This window comes from Pteronotus mesoamericanus, unplaced genomic scaffold (genome assembly GCF_021234165.1).
Source record: "Pteronotus mesoamericanus isolate MK-2021 breed Mesoamerican mustached bat unplaced genomic scaffold, CSHL_Meso_final contig_90, whole genome shotgun sequence".
NCBI classification, from domain to species: domain Eukaryota; kingdom Metazoa; phylum Chordata; class Mammalia; order Chiroptera; family Mormoopidae; genus Pteronotus; species Pteronotus mesoamericanus.
The window spans coordinates 14,432,545-14,453,164 of NW_026555277.1; positions in this window are offsets into that span (position 1 = coordinate 14,432,545).

Consider the following 20,620-nt stretch of genomic DNA (forward strand, 5'->3'; position numbering starts at 1 on the left):
TTTCCCTTCATACTATGGAGAACTATCTCCCAGTCATAGACCCTAAGTCCATCTTTGATTTTTCACTTCATTTTTAGTCACTCAGCAGCCACCTGAGATCAAATCTCCAAATCTGAACCCCAGTTCCCCTGACTGCAGATACCCATTCATAACTGCCTGAGTCCTGGGGTTGACTTGCCTGCATTTTTTCAATTACTGCAATTGAATCTTTTGCTCCCCTGTTTTAACCTTCCTTATTTTATAATAAATGTATTTATAACTCTGGACTGCTCTCTAACTGCAGCTTTAGCTCTTTCTCATAAATTTAACATCTAGTTCTCATCATATTCGCCTTTAAGTATTTCTTAATTTGCTTTTGAATACAAGAATTATTGTATGAGGTAGTAGCTTCCACATGTTGGGTTTTTATTAATCCATTATTAGTTCCTAATTTTACATCATTATGACAAAAACATAATATATGTGATATTTGTATTTTATAGTTTAGTGAACTTTTAATGACTGTTCATTGATGAGATAACTTGTATATGTATTATAATTATTTTCTTATGATTTTTTCTTATCTTATTTCATATTTTCACAGGCTGTACTTTTTTTTTTCTTTTCCCCTATGCCCTCTTATTGGAGAAAACGTTTTCTTCTTGGGGTTAAAGTTATATATTCTTTTTGTTCTTATTACATTTTCTATTGTTTTCTCCTTTTCTGATTCTTCCTGGGAGGTTTTTTACGTATGATATGTATGCATTCTTCAGTCGGTGGAATCATACTGCGTGTCCCACCTGTTTCCCAGGATGGAGAACCCGAGGAGTGGCAGAGCCGCTGCTCATCACACCTATCGGCTTCGCTTCCCCAGGCAACTCTCCCATCAAGTCTCATCTTCATTTTCTTCCTCCTTTCAAAACTAGAACGTTGGGATAAGGCAGTCCCCTTAGAGTTGTAATCTCTCCTACCTGGGAGTACGAAGAAGGAGCAGAAGAGCGAGTGCAGAAGGCGACATGTCAGTCTACACCTAGTGTCTTTGCCTCCTTGTCCGACATTCTTCTACATCGTGCAGAAACCCCAGGAGCCTGGGATGTCGCAGCCAGTTCCTGAGGTGAAGAAGAAGGTGATCATTGTCCGAAGGCAATAGACGTTAGAGCATAAATTAAAACTCTCCTTCCACTCATGCCTGTGGCTAGCTTTAGCCTGACCTCTCATAAATGTTGCAGATAGAGACAGCCTTTGTTTTCTCCATTTTATAGTATAATTTTTATTTTATTTTGTGCTCTTTTGTTCATAGAAACCACGTTTATTTTTATTGCTGTGGTTCAAGGTTGATGTGGCTGAATGAAGTCCGCAGGGGGGCCATTTTGCCATCTTAAGAATCCTGAAATTTCTGTATTAGTAACTGCCTTGGATTTCCAACCTATTTAGGGCTTTAGATAAATTGGGTATTTTTTCTAGCTAGCCAGGCCCTGGAGACGTACATGATACACATACAAACACATGTATGTGCACATCATGGAGCTAGAGTTCCACCTTCAAGTTCCACATGTGTGTTTAGATTCCCATTGTTAACTAGAGATCTTGTGCATCTGCTTGTTTGTATGTTTGAACGTAACCAGCATATTGGTTTTAATCCAGCCAGAAAAAATGTTCACAATTTTCATTTAATATAAGGGATTGGATATATAGGTATATATGGATAGGATATATGGAGGGCAGTAAAAGTAAAAGGGCTGGTCAAAGTAACGCTGTGATAGTGCAAGAAACAGCTATAGCTGCTGGGGCCTGGGACACAAACAAATAAGGTTAGGGTGGTCAGGGCCCAGAACCTTGGAGTAGGGGCGCCCAGGAGCTCATGCAATACCTCTGAAAAGGGTGCATCAGCCAACTAGGCTGATCGGGAGAACAATGACACTGGTACTGAGAGTATAGAAAAAATTGGAAACTGCACCAGGTATTGCAGCTAGGCTGATACTAGCAGAAAGGGAAACAAAGAGGAAAGAGTAAGCTCTCCTTCTCTCCTCCCCTCTCTCAGTCTTTCTCTGAGTCTCCTAGTAACTCAGCTTAACCAGAGCACAGTCCCAGTCCCAGGACCACAGAGCAGAGGCTAGGAGGATGGGTTTGGAGCCGGAAAACAGTAGTTTCCCTACCAAGTATACTTGGATTCTCTTCCTTTCTGGTGGGCGGACATCCTTACATTTACCTTTATGGACCTCTGCCAGTCACCTGCCAACTTGCCTGGCTCAAGCTAGAGCGAGCGCTAGTGGTATATCAGGATGTATGCCCCTCAGGAAAGGAAGGGACCCCGAGAGGCGTCCTGGAAAGGCCATGCAAAGCTGTAGCCGCCAGAGGCTTTCAAGGCCATCAAGCTGTCGTCAATGATTTTCTCTGCTTACGAGAGCAGCTGCTGGAAGACCATGACTTGAAGACCCTGATTAAAGCTGGCAGCAGCAGGTATTTTTGCCTGAACAAGGGTTCTTTATGCCTACTTCTCTCTGGGACAAAATGGGAACAGAGCTCATTGCTCATTTTATATTTAGGTGGATGGGTAAAAAAAAATCATACATAGACTAGATGCCCCAAAAGATTAGATGAATTGCCTCAGGCCACATAGCTCATTAATGCCACAGCAAAATCAAACATTTGTCTTACTCCTATGTTTTTTCTATTACATTGGAGTATCAATGCAGTTTCACTTTAATTATAGAAGATACATGTCATATATGTGTATATACACATAGAGAGAGAGATACTTATATATGCAAGTCTATTTTCCTGAAATTTGGCTGTGTCTGGAAGTGCAACGCTGAGTAGGGCACATTTTTTTTCCTGCAGTTTGTAATGTAAAAAAGAAAGATAATACATGGACACGCATAGATACAATCCAAGATATACTTTTTCCTGAAGTAAGTGAAGGTAGAGATCACTAATACTTGGGAAAAAAATAGAATTTATCAAACCACTGGAAATGGTCACTTCAAATAATCCAGGAATGCCAAAATATCATTTAATGCAGGAACTTCCTATAGTTTTATTAAAATTATTATAATTTATAATTCTGAAAAAAAGCAATCCTCTTCAAGTCAAGTGTAAGTTACCTAAATTATCTTATTTACAATAATTTTAAGTGTTATTTCCAGTAGAAACAAGCAAAGACAACACAATGAACAGAAAAGATATATAGCCACAAGGATGAACTCTGCTTTTCAAAACTAGGAAGGAGTCCACATCCACCAAACTATTATAACATTGCATTCATGTGATTTTGTGTTAATATAGTTATCCATCTAAAGGATACTTTATTGCTCAAATGATGAAGAATACAAATCAACTCCAAATAGTTGAGTACAAATAAACTTCAAATAGTACAGCAATTGTAGCTATTTTCCATAGAGGTAGCACAAATAAGGATTTGACAAAATGAACTAAGAATTTTTATGCCAATAATTAGGCTATTTTGCTGGTAATATCAAATATCATAATTTGCATTGATGAGACTGAATATATAATATTAATATATGGAAAAGATAATATCAAAATCACCAATGGTAAAAGGAAAAAGTCCCAAAGCAGAGCCCTGCTTTTCAGGTTTTGATTGTTTGTTTGGTGAACAGTTATCTGTTTCCTGAATGTTAATAATGTTGTGGAAGTCTTGAAATGTTCTCACATTTTCTTCATTGCCTTTAGGCAGGAATATACTTAAACCACTCAGGAAAAATGCCAGCATACTCTGGACATCTGCTAAAATGAGTTAGAATTAGAAAGTTCTCTTAGCTAAACAATCTCTTTCAGAAATGTAAGCTTTTCTTCTTTTTAGTCAAAATGAAAATTGATAATTCACCTCTGTCTGTTTTACCCATTCATACAAAAAAAAACACATTTTAATCTCCTTTAATTTCTCTCAAGGTTTCTCTGCGTCAGCACTCCTGACACTTTGGACTGGCCACTTCTTCACTGCGGGGGAAGGCTGTCCTGTGCACCAGGAGAGTTCAGCAGAATCCCCAGCCTCTACCCACTAGGTGTCAGTAGCACCCACTCCTCCAGTTGTGACAACCAACTCTGCCTCCAGTCGTGCACCCTGCAGGTGGCACCTCTGTGGCTGAGAACTTCTGGTTTATCCTTTTCAATCCTGTGTCAAACTCAAACCATCTATCAGATTGCTTGCCCCCTGACCCCATACTAATTGAATCTATCAAAGGCAAACATGGGGCACGAAGTTTAGACAATTTGTGGCGTAAAAAAGTTGTGGAATTGGGAAGATGGCAGTGACTTAAGGACTATAGGACAATGAAGTATTTTGCCAGCATTACTCTCCATTCAGTCACTTACTAGACATTTAATATACAGGGTCTGCCCAAAGTAATGCCTGCTTGAGTATGGTTGACAAGGTAAGAATATGGGTGTGATAATTTATAGTTTTAATTTGCACATTTCACCTAAAGTGTCATGTGGTGAGCTTGAGTGTGATATTGTTATGTTACAGAATTACATGTTTATGATTTTATAATAAAAGACCTTGTAATAACAAGGGGCATTATTTGTGCTGGACCCCTGAATATTTGTTGAGTAAACTGACCATTGAAGAAGAGCCAGGCTGGAGAATTTCTGCATGTAGGGATAGCAGCTTAAGAGGAAAGAGGAAGGATAGATGAAGAGCATGTAAGTCAGTATAAAATGCTTTCAGTTTTATACTGACTTACTGCAAGGTCCAATGTTTGGGGCCCAGACAGATTTGGCTGGCATTTGTTGGCATTCTTACGCATCAGCAAAGAAAAAAAGAAAGGCTCTCCAAGTGGTCCAGATGGGGCTTCTTGGAACCCTGAGAGTCCTGAGAAGGACAAGGACCTTGAGCACTGCTGGGGTTTGGTGAAGAACTGCATGCAAGATACAAAGCAAGACCCCTGTTAGATCACAAAGGCAAAGAGTGAAGGGTTAAGTCTAGGGTCAGAAGAGGCTGAACACTGAGAACACATGCATGGATTGGGAAAAGAGGCTGGGCCAGCTGCAGAAACTTCTCTGGTGTTAGGTGTCTCACTAAGCATGGGGTCATGGATCCAGGACACCCTCTTGGCCTTATTTTTAATAGGGCACTGTTCTAGAAAGAGTTTCTTACACAATTATTTTTGAGTACATGCATATGGTAAGTTCTGTGCTTTTATGTTTGTCTTGTAGTACATAATAGCCTCAAAAACTTTCTCTACTCTTCCCATGACTAGACCATTTACTACAGTTTCTTACTTACAGAAGGAACATGGTTCTCTGCCTTTTCCTTTCTTTTTTTATTTTTTTCATTCATGGCTATTTTTAACTAGTTTTACTGTCTCTGCATGAAAAAAACTTATTTCATCCAGAATTATGTCATAGTATTTATTTTTTAAAAAATAAAACATGAGAGACATCACCTAATTAAAAGAGGAAATAAGGGCTTCAAAAGTATGGAGGGAATAGAACTTAACACCTAGAAACAACTGTTCATGGAAGGTTAACTTCAGTTTAAGTGTTTTGTCTGAGGTTTAAGCTTAGAAAACCCTTTCAGAAAAAAAGGATTAAATATTTACTAGATTTTCAAGTGTTTCCCTTAAATATTCAAATGAAATAGTGAGGTGGTGAAATCGCTCCTCTGACTTGAGATATTTTTTACTGATATATTCTATCTATACAGCACATTATAATTCTGATGCATGTTATAAACACTTTGAATGACTTAAATTCCAAAAGAGGAAAATTTAATCCATCTCAGACACCTTTGGATATTATTTTTATTGTTCAATAAATTTACTAAGTTGTATATTTTAAATTAAAAACTGACTACTGGGAGAACTTTAAATATACATGATTGACCCAGAAAGGTTGTTTTTAAACCATGACATACAACTACATTGTTCTTGATAGTACAGTGCTTCATGTGAGTCTGCTATGATACTAATCACAGTTCTCCATATGTTACTAGTATTTCTGTTTATCTATTTCTGTTATAGATTAGAAATAGCAAATGCTGTGTGTGTCCATTCTTTTTTCCCTTTCCCTTAGCAGATACTGCTAAGTATTCCTAATGCTGAGGCTAGACACTACTTCAGAGTCCCTCTGAATATGGCACTCCAAACAGCCACTCATCATTTTTAGAGTTGGAGTGAGTCTCTGTGATGGTAAGTTTTATGTGTGAAATTAGCTAGGCTATCATGCTCAGTTATTCAACCAAATACTAACTTAAATGTTGCTGGGAAAGTGTTTTATAAACGTGAGTCACATTTATAATCAGTGTAAAAAAATTGTTTTGGTTAATCTAGATGAGCCTGATTCAATCTGTTGAAGACTGAGAATACCCTGAGGAGCAAGAAATTCTGCAGAGGGGAATTTCCTCAGAAAGCTGAAAATGGAACTGCCTTTTGATCCAGCGATTCCCCTGCTGGGACTATACCCTGAGAACACCAAAACGCCAATACAAAAGAACCTATGCACCCCAATGTTCATAGCAGCACAATTTACAATAGCCAAGTGTTGGAAGCAACCTAAATGCCCATCAGTAGATGACTGGATCAAAAAATTATGGTACATATACACAATGGAATACTACGCAGCCGAAAGAAAAAAGAAGTACTAAACTTTGCGACAGCATGGATGGAACTGGAGAGCATCATGCTAAGCGAAATAAGCCAGGGGGCGAAAGACAAATACCATATGATCTCACCTATAAGCGGAACCTAACCAACAATGCAAAGAAGCAAGGAAAATATGACCAGCAACACTGAAAGGAAAAGAAATCAACAGAGACAAGAGGGAAGTGGGGGCAGGGAAAGGGAAGGGAAGGGGAAAGTCAAGGAACATATAGCAAGGACTCATGGACAAAACCAAAGGGGAAGAGCTGAGGGAGGGAAGGTGGGAGGGGGCAAGGGAAAGAGGTGGGGGGAAGGCAGAGACAAATGTATTTAAAAAGTAAATAAATTAATTAAAAAAATAAAATAAAAATAAACCCAGAAATCTTAAAAAAAAAAAAAAGAAATTCTGCAGAGGGACTGTAACATCTGATCCTGCTGAAGTTTCCAGTCTCCCTTTCTTGATGGCTTGTCCTATGGATTTAAGCCTTACCTGGCAAGCCCCCACTATCATTCAATCAAGGTTCTTGCTATCTGTCTCCCTACCTATCATCTCTTCATGATATCTCTTCTACAAATTTTGTTTCAATTTGCAAGTATATACTCAGTATAATGAACATAGGACATTTCTGAGCAAGCATCAGAGTTACCATGAATTCATTGTGATGCATCTGCTAAAAAAAAGAAAAGAAAAAAGGCAACTAATGAACATTAAAAAATATAATGTCCAGGAAAAAATCATATTTTATTTCCACTGTAGTTAAGTCTTATTTTCAAACCTGAGAGCCTTCTTTTAAAAAGATTATAGTCAAAGTGGAACAAGTTCTGAGAGTAGTGAAGTGGCTGACAGGAAATAAACTATACCACATAAAGAAACTATTGGAACTACCATATGCCTTAATAAAATGATATAATAATTTATGTCAATTACTTTTCAATCAAACTGGAAAAGAATCTATGATGCTTTATAAAGTAGTGCCTCATCCCCAAGTCTTAGGCCAGAATAATAGCCAAGAAAAGACTTCCAGGATTCCTAACTGCTAATCCTGGATCATTTCTACCCAGAATTGTTGACAGTGAATTGCTGAGAAAACATGGACATGTAAAATTTCATTTCCAAACTGAAGGAAACAACAGTGTGGAAATGTTTGTCTTTGAGGAGATAATTATCATTCCTCATTATTCTATCCTGTAGTTATTTAAGTTGACATTATTTTACAATAATCTACCAGCTTCTCTTTTTCTACAAGACAGCATCAGGGTTATCTATCTTGTATCTAAGCTGGGAAGAAAATTAGTGACAGAAATAATTTTTTTCCTTAGAAAAAGAAAAGAAATAATGTTAATAATAATAAAACCAAATACTCATTAATTAGCCCACAAATGTTAATAGTTACCTTAAATAAAAATAAAACAACACAAGATCCTTGAAGTTTGCTTAATTTTTAACTATATCATTTACACTGGTCCTCCAAAAACATATTTTTGAGTTATCAGAGCTGAAATGAGTTAATTTACCTTCTCCTTTTTATCTATACATGATTCTTCTTAATTCATTATACTATAAAGTTAAATTGAAGATACTAAACTCTGGTTCTGTTTTGATGTTATCGATAGCACACTCATGCCACACTCATGTGCTTATTTCAGGATAGGTCATTTATGAGTAGGAGCACAGTAACACAATTTATTTTGCCTACTATTGCTTCTAAACTTGATTTAAGGTAAAGACACTCAAAATAAAATAATCATTATAGAATTTCAGTTCTTCTAAGTTACTAGGGTTTTTCATGCAGAAAAATAAAACTTTCTTCCACAATTTTTTTATTCTATTTTTATTCTGGATTCAGCTAAACCACTGGAAACAAATTAAGTCCTTAACGTGATTTGAGGATGAGAATAGAAATTCTTTATTGTACGTGAGACTCAACTTTTACATCTGTTTAAGATTCCATGGCAGTCATTGAGCAGTTTCACTTTTCTTTCTCCTTGTGTCATGAGACAAAAATAGACAAAGAGTGGTAACTGCACTCTTAGAAGCTATGGCCGATCTTATGTTTTCTTATGCTTTCTAAAAAGTAATGTTTAATTTCCCTAGAAAAGTTTTTTTCCTTAATATATGTCTCCTTTCACCTTTTTATACTTGCTTTTTTTTTCTTCTCTGAATATCTTAGCATTTTATACTCCTCAGCAGGTTACGGCAACTACTGGTTGTTATTTGACTAACATTGCATACTGACAAATTTTCCCTCAAGAAAACAAAACACAAATCCATAATTTGAATATAATTATTGAATTAAGTTATAAGTGCTCATGGTGCAAAGATGAATGTTTTATTCTTTTTTATTTCATAAAAAGAGCTAAAATAAAAAAGGCAATTCATAATTAATCAGAATTAATTTTTTTATTATTAAGCTTCAACTTTCTTTAGCAACAATTTGGAATAATCTATAAGTAATTACCGAAGTAAGCACTTGTGTTTGTTTGTTTTGAACTTTGTAATTAAATAAACAAATTTGCTCTTGAATCAAATGCATATTTAAATATACCTTGACTTATTGACCAATATCCTACAGAGCTAATTTCATGTGAAAATGATAGCTACCATTTATTACTGAGTGCATAATTTGTACAGTTGCTATGATAGTGCTTTAAAATAATTTTTCTGATAAAGAAATGGATTTTCTATTGGAGAGCTTAATCAAATTTTCTAGAGATGCACAATATTTGGTGGAAGATCAAGAATTTGAACTCATGTCTGAAATTCCAGCTTTTGACATTTTCAAAATTGTGTAGAAAATTTGAAGAATTTTAATTTAATTAAGAAAGAACAACAAAAATACATTCATAATGACCATCTTTGTTCAGAGAGAATAAGCATTCTAAACTTTATTCAATTCATTTCAATGGATAGTTATTGTTTTCTCTTGAGAACAACTGAGTTAAGAATTCTAGGTAATGTGGAGGTGAGAATGGTATGGGCTAACTTCTAGCACCTTTTATGACAGTGAGTTTCTATTATGTTTATAGCAATATTATTTATGATGATTTACTTCTACCTGCCTTAAAGAAGCACTCAAAATGATAATAGGTTCATGTCATATGCAGAGGGATAGTTCTCAGTGGTCCTTGTGCTGCAGTCCACCTGAGAATAGGCTATATTCATTTTAGTAACATTGGATCCCGAGAGTGGTACTTCTTGGTCTGAGAGGAGAGGTGGTATTTGCTTCTTTTCCCTGCAGTCTCCATCTGCCAGTTGCATTTCTGAGCAGAAAGGATGAAGGCAGGCAAGGTCCCTGTCATTCCCTGGTTTCTTATAGCCAAATGAGTATCATAATCTTTAAAGGAAATTTTCTGTGTAGCCATGTGTTCAACTATTCTTTTCTGTTGAAAATCACTGCTTTAGAGTATATGTTTCTTGTTAATGACTAGAGTCACAGAAAACAATATTGATAAGTTGGGGAAACAAACACATCCACTTGTCCCCATACAGAATGAATAGTGGGATAAACAAGGAAAAGAAAAAATACAAAACTGCTTATCAAGACTAGCTAAAAAGAGAAGAGTCAATCTTAGAAGAGCAGATAGAAAATATTTTATCAGAGGAATTTAGGATAAAATAAGCCAGCACTGATCTTCCTGGTAGAATCCTTATTCTATTTTCTAGAAAAATGTACCTCGGACAATTTATATTACCTTCTTTTTATTTTTCTGTTATTTCTGATCTCCCTCATTATTTTCAGTCCTTGAATATCCTTATCTGGGCAAAACAAACTACTTCATTGTTTTAACCTTTATTGTCAGGGCCCAGGAAAGTGAAACTAAAGTCACTATACATTATATAAATTTTTCCTGTATATTGAGTAAATCCTAAAAGAAAAAATTATAATATTATGAAGCATTGCATAAAACCTCTTCTTCATACGTAGGTCTATTAATTTTAATGAATTGATCCAGAAAACTATGCTTAGCAAACTTATTTGTTTGTGTGTGCGGCAGGGGAATGGGGAGTGGTGGGAGGAGTGGGAAGCTAAAAAGAAAATCAGGGATAACAGTGGAAATGTATTTGCTGTGGTCAAATTACCTAACTTTAAATTTAACTGGGACAGCCTGAAATATCATCATCTATGACTTTTTTTTTAAATAAGACATTCCTTTTAGAGATAATCCTGAAATGACTTGATTTGTATTACTGTGGAAAATGACTGTCCTGAACAACTTTCCTCAGAATAACCCCTTCTGCTTCTTGTAATGGCAAACTTATCCTCGTAGCTTTAATCTTACAGGCACAGAGGTCAGAAAGAGGTAATATGTGTGCAACCCAATTCAATATAGAAAATGACATCTTCTTTTCATCCAGAAAGAAATGTTTGGAATCAGATAAATCCAGAAACTCTTAATAATAAACTGTAATTAATGTGTCAAGAAAAGTAAAGCATCTTTATGGAATTGATATTGAATGAGATGAGATATCTTGGCTCTCACATGGGGGTTTAATAAAATTCTCTTTATTAATAACACTGTTTTTGAAAATCATAAAATATTTTGTGGAAAGAAATTGCTGAGATTTGTAATAGCCTCAAAGTCTAAGCTCATTGTGATATCTTTTCCCTAGATCCATAATTCCCCACATTTTAATTTTTAGATCAGTGTTTCAATTACTTAAATGTTTTGTGCCTTCTATAAAAGTTAAGTGTGGAATCTGGAAAGTATGAGACACATATATTGAGTGTAATTTTAAGCAGTGATTGAATCACCACTGATTAAAACTGTCTAGCAGTAAGAAAGAATTAAATCTACTCTTTTTGCTGTAGTCTGTAACATCCTATGTAATCTGGCCCTAGCCTACCTCACTGATATCACCTCATTCTGCCCTTTCTTTCATTCTATGAATATTTATTAATTATAAGCTGCCAGTTACTCTTCTTCTAGGTGCTAGGCATCTACAGTGAAAAGATAGGTAAGGGAAAATTAGAGCTTTCAAATCAATTAGTATTTGCTTTTCTATAAATTTATAGTGCTTATTGATATACAAGTGGAAAAAAAGCTGTGGTACATATATACGAGGTATGTCCAGAAAGTGTCCAGTCATGTAATATGAAAAATAGAGATATTAACTAAAGAAGATGCAAGACACAAGAAACACTGTACATAGGACAATGGCACCTCAGTTTCCTTCAAAGTAGGTACATTGGGACCCCACACAGGTCTCCCAGCATCTTTTATACTGTTCAAAACACTCCGCAAAATCCTTTGTTGAAATCACCATTAGCTGTCCCATTATATTTTCCTGAATCTCATCAATGGATTTAAATCTCTTACTTTTCAAAGGTGATTTTAGTTTTAGGAAAAGCCAGAAGTTCCAGGGAACCATATCTGGGTTGTAGTGGGGCTGATTCACCTGGTGATTTGATGTTTCACCAAAAAACTCTGCACTAGAATGATGCATAAGAGGGCATGTTGTCATGATGAAGCTGCCAATCACCAATTGCTCATAGCTGCAGCCATTTTTGTCATATTGCATCTCTGCATTAATAATATCATCCCCAAAAGCCCTCTGAATCATCCAGATAGTTTCTATGGAGGAATGTTCAAACTTAAAACAAAATTTGATGCAGATTCATTGCTTCACTTGCTCAGGCACTTTGAGTGCCACAGCTATACAGTATACATATTCACTCAATGGCATCTACCACTCCCATTGTCTAGTACAGTGAAGTCATCATTGTTCATGCATGTGCATTCTAGTCTATGCTCTTTGGCTGCCAGCTTACATCAATGTCGTACAAATCATTCTCATCATATTAACAATGGCTGGACTTTTTGTGGACAGGTCTTGTACAATGGAATATTACTTAGTCATAAAAAAGAATGAAATCTTACCATTTAAAACAACATGGATAGACCTGGAGGGTATTATGCTCATGAAATAAGTTAGTCAGAGAAAGACACATACCTTATGATTTTACACATATGTGGATTCTAAAGAACAAAATAAAGCAATAAAGAAAATTAAAACAGACTCATAGACAGAGAGTAAACTGGTGGTTGCCAGAGGGGAAGGTATTTGAGGGACTGGCTGAAAGAGGTGAAGGGATTAAATACAAATTGGCAGCAATCAAATAGTCACAGGGATATAAACTACAGCATAAGGAATATAGTCAATAATATTGTGATAACTTTGTATGGCGTCAGTTGGGGTACTGGAACCATCAGAAGGAACACTTTGCTGTCTAGCCCTTATGTTGAAAGCCCTTACAACTTCAGCCAATACCAAGCAATAGTGAGAGTAAACTGCAATTGAAAAATTTAAAAAGTAATTCTCAAAGCTAAAAACAATGAAAAATTTGTTGCATAAAAAGCATTACTTCATTCCCAACTGATTCCAGTTTTTAGCTGAAATTTTTTAAATAAAAGAATTAAAGACAATTATATCATAGCAAAACTGTTAGAATGAATGCGGTACGAACATTGTCAGGCTTTATGTTATTACATTCAAGACTTAAGGGAATGTTTGATTGTTGTAACTTTTTGTCATGTGCCCACCACTTGGTCCAGGATTATTGGAGCATGTTAACTGACCATGGCACCAAAGTTATTTCAAAGGTGAGAAGAATATTTTCCCACAGGAAAACAAAAGTGTTGTTTCAGGTGTGGTGAAAATTCAGGCTGTCATGAAAATTAAAATGTTGTTGGCCTCTGTATCCACAGGTTTTGCAAATGGAAAATATCAGAAAAAAATTGTTATATAGTCGCTGATGAATACTATGTAGTTAGACCTACTGTGGTTGTGCCTGTACTAAACAGACTTTTTCTTGTCATTTTTCTCTAAATAATACAGTATAATGACTACAGTTGACCTTTGAATAATGTCAAGATTAGAGCACCGACATCCAGCACTGTCAAAACCCCTTGTGTAACTTTTGACTGCCTCCCAAATTTAACTACCCTCAGTATCCATGGTGGAATTGATTTCAGGATGCCTCATGGTCACCAAAATCCACAGATGCTTAAGTGCCCTACATAAAATGGCATAGACTAATGCATACAGTTGGCCCTCCACATCTATAGACTCCAACTAAGGATCAAAATCAGTACAGGTATTTATTGAAAAAAATCCTCATCTAAGTGAGTCCATGAAGTTCAGACACATGTTGTTGAAGGGTCAATTAAGTTCAGAGATGATTTAAAGTATGCAAGAAGATGTGTATAGGTCATATGTAAATATATACCATTGTACATAAAAGACTTGAGCTCCTGTGAATTTTGGTATCCACAGAGGTCCTGGAATCAATCCCCTCTGGATATAGAGGGATGACTTTATGAGGCATGTTTCTACCTTTATTCTCCAGTTGTTTACATGTTGCAATAGCATCTATTTGAGGAACTGGCCTATGGATTTAATTAGATTCTTAAAAGGCCTGTGACAAAAAAAAACTACATAAATGTATGTGTGTATGTATATATGTGTGTGTGTGTGTGTGTGTGTGTGTGTGTGTGTGTGTGTATTTAATAACTACTGGATGTGTACTGCATCTATTAAATGGAAGTAAATAAATATGAGTCCCCTACCACTATACAGCTCACATCTTTCTCTTTCATGTTTGAGAAGTTATAGGATATAAAACTAAGTGGCAGATGGGGTAATGTATTCCTCTATTTACCACTAGTTTGGGATTATTCACACTTACACTTCCCAGGAAGCATTCCATAGGAGAGAATCTCTAAGAGAAAGACTTTGTTTGAGAGGTAGTGAGAGCATCTACTCACTTCCAAAGTTTTTTAATCACCTCCACATGAAATCACAAAAGATTCACATTTGGCCTTTACTCTTTACAACACTTGAACAAGTGGGAGAAGATTTCCAATTTGTTCACTGCTGTGTAGCGAAAGAACATGAACCAGCTCCTTTCCTAGCATCTGTATTTGTCTTAAGGGAAAGCTAAGTGCTAGAAGAGATCAACCTCAAGCTCTATACATAAGTAACTAGATGGCAAAAGGGACTGGAGACTTATCCCTCAATAAACCTGTACTACTTTAAAAAATATAGTACGTCATGGATTCCCTCAAGAAACCAAAACAAAGTATTTCTTCTCAGCTCTAAAAGTAAAATTGTAGGTATAACAGATATGAAAGTGCTTTGGAAAAGTAGTTAAAGCACTAGAAAGATGTGAATCTTTATGATGAAAACAATTTCCTGGCCCCTTTCTCAAAATACTACATTCCAGTTTACACAGAGAAAACTAGTAGTAACAAAATGCATTACCGAATAACAGCATATAAGTAGGGGATGATTTAAGAATGATAAGTATTATGATTAAAAATTGGCATGCTTTAGTAGGGTAACTTAAATTTTTTTTTCAGTGATTTTTATTTTGGGTACTTAAGAATGTTTCCCTTTGGAATACAAAGATTGATACAGGTTAATTCTATTTGCAGTTGGCTGAGTCTTCTATGGCTGCGTCTGCAGGTTTAGGAATCAAAACAGATGAATTCACACAAAGCCCTTCTTTGTTGGCTGTACACTTCTTTCTGACTTCTTACCCCTAGAAGATAGTCAAAACTCTATTCTAGAAAGGAAAAAAAAAAGCTACTGTTCCAACTTCAGAATTCTTTGTTCTTCATTTTTAGTATCTGTTGAATGATTCAGGAAAACAGCACTATTCCATGTACTCACTAGTTATTTCTTACGTAAATCTATTATTAGATTGAGGAATATGCATATACAAGTCTAAAACTGTTATATGCACACACCAGTATACATGGAGCCAAAATGAACACAAAAGTGGAATTTATGTCTCTTCCTGCATCTATCAAATTTCATGTAAGTATAACCAACTACTACTTTTTAATGGTCTTGATCCAAAGCCACTTCTTACTATATAGATTAACTGGGCCACTTTTCCATTAGGTAAGAGACTTTCTCTTAGGAGACAACAAAGAATTAAAATTAATGAGAAAATGTAGGGGAGGGAAGAGGGAATGAAGATCTATTTTAAAAAGCCCTGCTTTACGGGAGGGTCCAGTTGACGTAACACAGCAAGCATATGATCCTATGGCAGTGGTTGTTAAAGTGTGGGTCCCAGACCCATGACAGCAGCATCACCTGGGAAACTGTTAGAAGTACACCTCCTACTGAAGACCTACTGAAGATGTAGCCCAGTAACTTGTATTTGAGCAGCACTCCAGGTGATTCTGATGCCCACTACTGTCTGAGGACATCTGCCCTATGGAATAGCCATCTTCTTTTTACCTTAAGATGTCTGCATAAATGTTTTTAATGTGGTTAATTTATCTTCATGCACTTTATAATTTTTTATATCACAGCTTTTGGTTAAATAAACATACAACTTTTATCTCAGGACTATATTCACATTGGTTCTCATCTTGGCTGTGTTCTATGATTATACTTCCTGTTTTTTCTTTTTAATTCCTGGAGTTAATTATTACCGTTTCATTTGCTTCATTTCCTGTGTTCCATCAGTAATTCTTCCTGAACCATCTAAAAAAATTCTAAAATTACTCTGAACACTAGTTTGTGCTTGGTGATATACATCAACTTCTTTAACCTTCACCCAGTGAAGGCTTCCTTCCAGGAGCTCTCTGTGCTTCGAGGAGGACTATTGTCCACTATTTTCCTCTCTTGATTAACTCCCTTCTCCCTTATCTCTTTTCCCTGATAAATGATGAATGCAAATTAAACATTTTAAAACTTGTTTACATCAAAATGCTTTTATTCTACTCTTACATGCAAGAGTTGTTGATTCTTTTATTGTCCATTCCTTTTTAAAACAAACCCTACAAGACATCATGGAAGCATTGTGTTTACGATGGAACTTACCCAGAGTTGGGTTTTACTGTGAGAGGATCTGATCCAGCAGAACTGAGGTGGCACTACCACAGAATCTTTCAAAAATCATCGCCTCTATGTTTTTGTTTACAGGTTGTTCAGTCTTCTATCATAAGTTTTTTCTGATTTCTTTCTTAAGGGAGAAGAAAAAGTGGAGACTTTATGTCTATGAACCAGTGTTACTGGAGCCAAGAAGAAACAGGAGCTGTTTGGATCTTTTCTTATGGGTTGTTCAGTCTTCTATCATAAGATTCTTCTGATTTCTTATCTTAAGGGAGAGGAAAAAGTGGAGACTTTATGTCTATGAACCAGTGTTATTGGAGCCAAGAAGAGGCAGGAACTTCTTGGGTCTTCCCTTTCAAGGCATACACTCTCACTTCTTATTACTGCCCTTCCCCCAGCCCTCTACTGCATCCAGATTCCCCAACGCTGGAGTTTCTCTGATTCAGTTTACTCTTAGAGGAAATTTTCAGCTCCAACAATTGCCTAGCTATGCAGTATCTAAAGCGCCTTTTACATACCTTTAAACAATGCATCTATTTTCAGCCCTATATCTTACATGTCAGAGATAAATGGTGCTTCTAATTCTTAAGATATTCTAGAATTCTGAATCATGGATAGGGTTGTTTCTCATTGGAGTCCTTCTTGTAGTCACATGGTATTTAGTTTCCATCTCTCTGTAATCATTATTTCAATATCTGATTGATACAAGGCATGAAAAAAATATACATATTTGATATTAAGGAAAAAGGATGACAGGCCATGATGACTGGATGAGGAGGTGGAAAATCAAGAAATCAGATAGGGATACCAGCCTTCTGACATGGGTAACTGTTTCTCATTAAATGATGTTAGAACTTACTAAGCTGGATCATAAGAAAAAATGGGTTTGGTGGATTCAGAGTAAATTATACCCACAGTTTATAATATGTTGACTGTGAGGTGCCTGTAGGTCTATTAAGTGAAGATGTCTAATAGTGAGCTATATATACAGTTCTAGTTGTCCAGGAAGAGATTCATGCCATGAAGGTCGGGGATGTAATAATAAATGGATACTATGTTGTATATATAGGAGTAACTAAAATGAGTTATGGTATAAAATAAAAAGAGTAGAGGATAAAATGCTGGGAAACATCAACATTTAAAGGGCAGTTGAGAGAATTACTATAAAATATGTTAATTTGGGTTTTCCAAGAAGCAGACTGACTTACATGTGTAAAGGAAGAAGTGAGGGGATGGGGGTGGAGATTTCACACCAAGATGTGGATCTGACACGTGTGAAAAGAGAGAAAGAAGGAAGGACTGGGTGAGAAGAGTCTCATGTTACACTGCACTTCTCCAAAAAAAAAATGTTGACCAGACCAATGGGAAATCCCCAAGCAGCAGTTATCTTTTGGATGAGTCCTGTGCAGGCAGGAAAGGGTGGGCACTAGTACCCTGCCATGCTCAGTCATCAACCAGGAAGAGTCCAGGGGTATAAACTTGGTAAAAAATTTAATGATGAATCCAAACATGCAGCAGCTTGGGCTGTCAGACATCTTGGCTCCCTCCTAAAGGAAAGTTTCTTGAAGACCTGAGAGGAAAGAGCTTAGAAATATGAGAAAACCTAGAAAGAATGATGGCACAAAAGACACAGAGAGGAAGTTGTATGTATTATACAGCTATGGAGGGAAATGATGGATAAATCATCTGAAAACTGCAAATATGAGTCTGAGACTTTTCCTTGTGAAATCTGTAGTTAATAGTCATGTGTAAAGTGTGCATAATTGGAGGCAACATTAATACTAGAGAAAATATAGTTCTGGGGAAGATGATGGATTGGATTTAAAGTTTAGAACCATTTATAATTTTCAAATATGCACTTTGAGTTGATTTGAAATATTTTATACTTGAGTTTCCTAATGGAGTTAATTAATCACTGCTGATACCATTGCAAACACAGCTCTAACTAGAAACAACATAGCCACGGTGCAAGTAGAAATCAAGGCCTATCATTCTTCAGCAGTTAGTGATAAGAAAGGGATTTTCTTCCTAAAATTTAATCATTACTTATTATGACCACAACTGTTCAATTTCTATATTATCTTTTTGTGATAATTTTAAACTTATCACCTTTTCAATTATCCTTATGGACTTATGTCTGAAAAATAATTTTAGTCCAGATCTCCAAATCCCTACCTAGATGTACATAACTGTCAACCAATGGTCCAGAAGCAAGGACCTACTTTGGGGAGTACTTTGGTTTGTGTCCATAACATACACACAACAAATAACATGTAGTTAAAGGAAGGCAAGAAGAGAGTGGGGGGGGGCGGGAATCCCTATTTATTGGAGGTCGCTTCTGACCTTCCAAGCTGAGTGATGACATCCTTGACAACCTCCCCCAAGACTTTAGACTGTGACTGCTCTGCATGAGAAGGAAGACAGATTTGGGGGTGTGTGTAGAGTCCAAGAAGGAAACTCCATGAGATGAGATGCTAAGGCCTGGAGCGAGAAAAAGAGAGAAGATAAAACAAAGGAAGACTACCAGCTCCATGGGGGAGGGGAGCACCATGTCTATCTTTGCTATTTGTCTTATCACCAGCACGGTGAGGGCCTACTGGTAGAAATCAACAATTCACAACTGTAATTTTCAAAATTAAATGGGTTTTGTACTTCAGTTGACTCCTGTTTTAACTCTAATTTCTGCAACCAGCTCAAGAGGTCAGGTACAGAAGAGCACCCTTTTCTATAGTTTATTCACAGAATTTAGCCCTGTTCTAGACACAGTATAGATGTTAAAACAAGCACCTGATGGAATTGAAGTGCTGCACAATTTGAAAGTGATTTAACCTCTGAGATGTTTGGCTTGTATAATATGATCACCATTAATATTCCCTTTTGTTTCTGAGTAATCAATAGCCAATCCTGAATTTTGAGGAGAAAGTCTTTTTTCTGCAATTCTCAGTGTCTAATAGTTCTGACCCTTTTCTATACAACTCTAAATTGAAAGGAGCTGGCCTAGGATCACCTTATTAAAATCAAACTGTCTCATTTGTACCTAACAGCACATATCAGCCAACCAAGCTCAACAGGTTTTTCTATATAGAGTAGTTACATTTTAAAAATGTTCAAAAACAGGATAAAGGTGGGTCCCCACATCCAATGTAATCAGACAGCTCCTTGGCACCTACTCCTCTGCATTTACACAGATCTGCTCTTAAAATAATTTATTTAACAGAACCATATTTACATTTTAAACTTTCCAGAATAAATAGATTTTTCAAAAGTGGAAGTATTATGTGATTAGTATCTAAATAAAAATACTCAAGAAACTCAGTTTTACAGTGATCTGCATTTCCATTTCTTCTAAAAACTGAAAAAATGCATGTACATGTGTGTATGTACACTTACACAAAATGGGAAAATGTTATATGCCATGTAAATATATTATATATACATATATACATATAGGTACAAATATATGCATATATATATGAGCATATGCATACAAATATACACATACCTACACATGCATCATAAAATTGTAATGAACTTCCAAATACAAGCCAGGGTTTCAAATCTTCGCAAATAGAGTTTAGCATAGAGATTGTTTTAGCTTGTTCCTGATTTAAATACAGGCAGAGCTTTAAAATCTTGAAGCTGAAAATAATTATTTTTGCTACAATTGTGAAATATATGAAACTGGATTGCTTATAGGGACATGTATAATGAAAACAGTTGAAGTTATTAAGCTTCAGTGAGTTTATTAAAATGTTTACAGATCAAGGTGATTTTTTTCTTCAGCTGAATTCAGGCATATCTCTAGAGGTATATCATCAGTACTCTGTCTGAATTGTCCATTATTGCAAACACTGAAAAAAATTGTAAGAAAATGGAATTAAAAGTATAATTAAATAACTTGAGACAGAAGAAATGTATAAGTTTATGCAAAAATTCTGTTTAGAAAAACATTCAGATTTTCAAAGATACAACAATATTGATAGTATATGTTGTGCATTTCATCAAGGCCAGTTATTTCCCATTTACTTCTTATAGACATTTCCATAGTCAACTAATTGAACATGCAAGTTGGAGTTATTTCTAGATTTCCATGTTATATTTAAGGAAAAAAGAAAAATGAACCTGCAGAATAGTAACATTCCTTTTATGTTGCAAAAATTTACATACATATATAGATCTGTATAGTTCT